We start from the raw sequence: 6,219 nt of genomic DNA, 5'->3' as shown, positions 1-6,219 counted from the left end.
TCTGGAACAAGTGTGTTTTCTCAACATGGCTGGAATATCAGGTTATGTCAAGCACAATGCTTCTTGCTTTCAAGAACAAAAAATATGCACAATATTTGGTACTGGCGTTATGCGGCTTGTAGTCACATGCAAATGAACATCTTTTCTTATGTCTACTATTGCGGTCGAATGTTTGTTGGTCTAGTTTTACTATTTAATATTAAAATCCAGAAATGCAACAAAATGTTATGTACATAACATGAATTTTGCGACTAAAACCAGATACTGTCAGATTATGCTTCTAAACGACAATCATAAATTATGGAGTTAAGGAGCGATAGATAATAGCATTTGCTGAGTATGTTAAAAGCTTACATCGCAACATTGCAACCATATAACGATGAAAACAAGGTATCATTTTAAAATATGTCTCGACAAAGGACAGTAAAATGAGTGGGTAGGTATTTCACAGTTTTAGAATAAAGCCGACCTTACTTAAATAAAATAAAAAGACAGTAGACTGAATAGATTCATTCCTACCAATTAAAGGCTACAAATCAGTAACAACTAGTATTTGCTGATATGACTGATGTGCAACACCAGGTTGGAACGATTATCCCTGTGTCCAAGCACGGGAATCACATGGGGGAACAGGTATGTCGTCTGATGTTGACAGACTAGAGGACAGTGTAGTGCGGAATCCGCGACAGGTGAACAATCGATTGATGTTTCATATGAACAGATAACATCAGATACCAAACTGACCCTGGAAACTTGAGCGGATTTTAGGCAGTGAGTCCTGCGGCTTGTCAACTACAGCCTCTCAGGTTGTGTGTAGCCAGCGTGATAGAGCCTCGCTAAGTGGCGGTCGCTGTGTAGATACAATATTGGCACAGGGATTTGTGTAGCGTTGCTTGATTATTCGGACCGACTAGTCGTTTGTTGGCTGAAAGAAACAGTAGAAAATCGTTCAGTGTCAGACACCTATCACGTCTGGTGGTTAATTGAACAGGAGGTACGCAGTGGTAGTTTTTAGATTATATAAAACCATATTAGTGTTCCATATTTGTAACGAGGCCTGATGCTTCAGAGTTTTGCTGTTGGGTTCTGTTGACTTTTATGACAAAAACTGACAAACTAGAACCGTGCTTTGTCTAAAGCAGTCATAATGTTAACATAATTTTTGTCCAGTATCCGACTTCTTTTGAGCATAATGTCTGTACACTGTGTTTGCAGAATTTAGGTCCTTAAGTGACTTCATACACATTACGTCCACGATACACAGAAATACTTAAAACAAATTACAAAGTTAAAACAAAATTACCTAAAAAAAACAAGCAAAGTATAATAAGAGAAAATACATAATACCTGAATATAAAATGTAGGCATGTTTCAATTGTTCCTTTCGCCGATTATGCTAAATCTCCAAAAATATTTTAATTTGAAACTTTTTTCAAGAAAGAGAAATGGAGACAAATGATTAATCAGATCTTTGACATTTAAGCCTCTGTATCTCTCATCACACTGGCAATTTCACCCAGTTAACAGCCCGAGGATTCTTTAAGTAATTTTTCTACAAAATTGGGGAGATAAGAGCAAAAGGTCCTTAACAGACAACACGAACCAATGGTTGAATCTTTGTCATATTAATTTAAACCCGTCTTGATAATATTGTCATCCGGCTACAACAATTAACAGGAATGCTAAGAGTTCTGACACGAAGCTGTGTCATTTCTGGGCGTGGAATCAGTCTTTTGTGAAAGCTGGAACACCTTGTTTTCTTTATAGTTATGGCCTTTTTAATACACACATACTCATGTATTTAAAAGACACTCCTTTTTCATTATTCTTTCTATCATCAGTTTGAACATACATTCTTGTTCCTGAAAGCACAAAACGTGATAAATTACATTTGGCAGCAAATGGTTGTTGGGATGCCATGGATGTAAATGTCTGTACTATGAGAAGCATGATGTTTCCGAAGTATTTTCTTAACTTTTCATCTGTCATGGTTCCATGCCGAGCGTATACATTGGACAACATAGTTTATATCATTGTTACACCTGTCAGTATGCGACGATTAGCATAATCGTGCATGTGATAATGTATTGTTTAGTACAAGGTTATATGAGGTTTAGCGTGTGGCTTTCTTGTGTATTCGAAAAGTAAAATTTGAATAAAACGTTTAGAACTAGTCCCGACAATCTGTATATTTTCTCCCAGTTCTCAGTGCTACTTGTGGAATGTCAAAAGGTAAACATAAACATATTTACAGTTAACGCCTTTCAAGAACTTGTATGGTCTCATCGGCTTATGTCTGGAGTTACTTATACAATGTCTCTGGAACATGATTCCATTTTTTTCATTAAATAGGTTCATATTGAATGAACAGGAAATTTGTTTATAACAGACGGTGAAGGTACCCCAAGTATTGTAGTTGTCAATTACTCGCCACTATGTACTTAGCAGGACTGAGCTTCCTGCGGTGGAGGCGTGTATTGACATAAGCCGGTGGAAAACACCTGACACTTCTACACGTCCTCTCTATCCATGCTCATGAAATGGCATCTGTATCAACAAGAAGCATATCACGTGGCAGGTTGGAAACCATTTGGAAAGAAGCTGCATATCAAACGGGAGGTTGTTGACATAGCAAATCGTAGCAAGTGCAGCGCTTTTTATAGATCGATGTCCCAATCTCTCACGTTTTGATGAAACATTAAATATGATTTATACAGCTTGTAAAAATGCGACATGGTCCATCATGAACCTGAAAGTTTGACTTGTTTGTTTGAAAGACTTAGGAATAAATACTTTAGACCGTACACTTATCCAGTTCAAACAAGAGAAATCCCTAATCTCATACACCTGAAGCTCCAGGACATGTTGACGGTCTTTGATGTGCCTGGAGGCTGAAACAGATGCTGATGGTTTTGGAATCATCGGTGTTGCTCTATAACTATTCAGCAGCGGTATTTGAGACTGTGACCAAATCGACTGTCCAATAGTCAGTCACCTTACCACGTAAGAACTTAGTAGAATTCCAACCATCTTATAGCTAAGATAACTACAACTTTTATGGATGAACATGGATATACTCAGGTGATGCCAAAATAACCCCACATGAATAAAAAAGTTATTCATCCATAAAGTTTGCCATTATCAGACTGCCCAACTTCTAAAATGTCACTCAAAGAAGGAACATGTGACCAACGGTGGTCACACCAACGCGCTAAAGAATGATCCATCACGAAGAGCTGAGGTCAGATTAACTCGCCTGGCATGACCTGTCGTCATTAGTCGGCCATTCCTGGTATGTTCATGATCCACCACAAAAAAGGATTTATTTCTGACTATTGTGGTCCGTCAACGTCAGCAGTGCTTTGTAGAACAACAAAGACTTCGCTTACTTGAAGACAGACTGGAATTGTATAAAATATTTAACTACGAAGTAACAGAAAAACCAACAGAGAACACTCAATCCTGAAACAATAAGAGAATACCTTACGATTCTCCATTCATTAAAACTGTCCTGTTCTCTTTAGTGGATATTTACTTATTATTAAACGGATCAAGTAACGTCAATGTGAATATGCACCTCATTAACATATCTGTATAATATTGCGATCAATAATGGCCGTGTAAAATATCAATAATTCGCTGATGTGACACATGTTATATAATCTAACATATCCACAGATGAGGTGAGACATCCAGACCATGTAACGTCCTGTGTAACGTCCACCGGATGTACAGTTACACTCGCAGGTGAACGGAATACCCGAACACTGTTAATGAGGGTGCGGGTTCGAATCCCGGATGGGACTCAACCAAAAAAGTACTAGAATTTGTATTTTACTGAAAAAGTGAAATCCCAAATATGACATATGTTGCATTTGACCACTTTCTAATGGCATCGTGTAATCATAGCTTTCGGCCGTGGGAGCCGTGCCAATTTACACTTATCAGAGGGGTACACAAACTATGCAGTCTAGACTACCAGTTGTCCGACTTTCAGTTTGTGGAAGTCGCGGTGGCTGAGCGGGCTAGGCGTCTGACTTTGTGTGCTGGCGATTAGGTGCCTGACTCTGAGGGTGCGGGTTCGAATCCCTAGAATTTGTACTTTACTAAGAAAATGAAATCTCAAATGTGACATATGTTGCACTGTTAATGTCATGGTCATTCAACGGTCATCTCATTACTTGAGGTTTGTGATGGACATATGTGCTGCGTGAGTTCTTATGACTATATTGCCTAGTTAGATGTTATAGAGACATGTCCCCTGAAAGAGAAATATCATTTATTAATTAAACATCAACGGACACAGTGTCAGTTCATGCAGGTGATGCATTCTGTCTAGGCAAACTCATACTTTAGGAAGATTTAATGCTTGAAAAACCTTTGAAAAAAGGCTGGCCGTATATATTTAATGTGTGCATCGGGGATTATATTTAATCCTGGCACCAGACAACTGTTGTACACGTCAATATCTCTGTGCGTTGTAGGAATTTCATGTCCATCTTCCACATATTGTGCCTGGCATATCAGTGTATTTATGACTAATGCTCTTACTGTTAGTAAATATAAAATTGAAAAATAATGTCCCATCATATTTGGATGCTGTTTACTGTCATTCAATTTAAGAAAGTCTAATAAATATTTGTCATGTAACATCTGTGTTTAGAATGAAGATTATTACTGGCTCTCTAGAAACCGTCCCCCTCTTTGTCTGCTGTTTCATATTTGCTTCCAAAATAGTATACATTTTGTAAAACCAAAAATGTCTCAATAGGCCACATGTAGTCCTGTGGATCACTGTCTTTAAACATAGGTCCCCGCAAAATATTCCAGTCACCTTTCAATGTCAATAATCCCCTTTCTACACCATACATAGTGCAGAAATCGATGATTTTTAACGCTAAGGCAAATTTGTTTTATCCTCCTTCGTTGTTTATTTAAAATTGATGACATCACATGTGTTTGAATATGACTTCGCATGTGTTATAGCAACACGAAACGTGCTGGACAAAGTTTATCTTCCCCAAACTCATCGAAATGGAAGAAAGCCCCACGGCGACCGGCTATTGAGCTATGATGCATACTGTCGTTTTTCGGAAGTTTTTCTTCAAGGCTTATCGATTACATTGCATCTCTGCCTTCAGTGTAAGACATGGGGATAGCATAACAATGTATTTATACTAAGAATGTCACTTGCAAGTTGACATGGTACATCAAACCCTGTCTTATCTATTTTTTTGCGAGAGAATTTAGCAGGTTTGTCATAGACAGTTGTACAAATTCTAACAAGTTAAGTTTAGGTAAATCCTTCAATACTTAGCTACCAACTGGGCTGTAGCGTTCCCACGATGTAGTCTTTATAAATAGTGAGTAACAATAACGTATCAGCCGTTACAACGTTTGTTAATGTTAGAAAGACTGTAATACAGTCAGTGTAAAAGAAAAAAAAATGTGACCATAAGACTATTAGAGTGAGTGAGTGAGTTTGGTTTTACGCCGCTTTTAGCAATATTCCAGCGATATCACGGCGGGGGACACCAGAAAATGGGCCTCACACATTGTACCCATGTGGGGAATCGAACCCGGATCTTCGGCATGACGAGCGAACACTTTAACCACTAGGCTACCCCACCGCCCCATAAGACTATTAGACATGATAGTAAACAGGACATACTCTTTAAACGGTTAATGCACAAACAGAAGAACTGATGTTACGAATCTGAACATACTATCGTGGTCAACATCATGGGAATGAGCACCAATAACAGAACAATGATAAGTACAAATAGGGCTGGCTTCTTCAGCTTCACGTTCATTTGCCTTTCTCCAACGTGATGATGAGGACCCCAATGGGTCAACACTAAAACACAGGAACAGAGTTTAAGACAACGTTTCATTGATGCAATCAATTTCTCATTCCCTTCATATTTCGTTATCAAACACAACAGATTGGCATCAAATCTTCCCTGTCGACTTCTGGTTAATTGTTTCTGAAAATGTCATCTTCGATTGTTTCAGAAATTTCTGACTGAATTGGACTGCAGTCATTTAGTATAAAACATTAGATGGTATTCATTTCAATATTTACTTAAGATTGCAATTTGATCGCGATTTAAGTGGTCGTGCATAACTTCAGACATTATGTTCTCAAGGTTATCTTACTTGTGTTTCAAGTCTGTGCGTATACAACATTCAAATATGGAACAGTTACAGAAAAATACC

This window comes from Haliotis asinina, chromosome 3 (assembly GCF_037392515.1).
Source record: "Haliotis asinina isolate JCU_RB_2024 chromosome 3, JCU_Hal_asi_v2, whole genome shotgun sequence".
Classification (NCBI taxonomy): domain Eukaryota; kingdom Metazoa; phylum Mollusca; class Gastropoda; order Lepetellida; family Haliotidae; genus Haliotis; species Haliotis asinina.
This window is presented reverse-complemented; position numbering follows the sequence as displayed.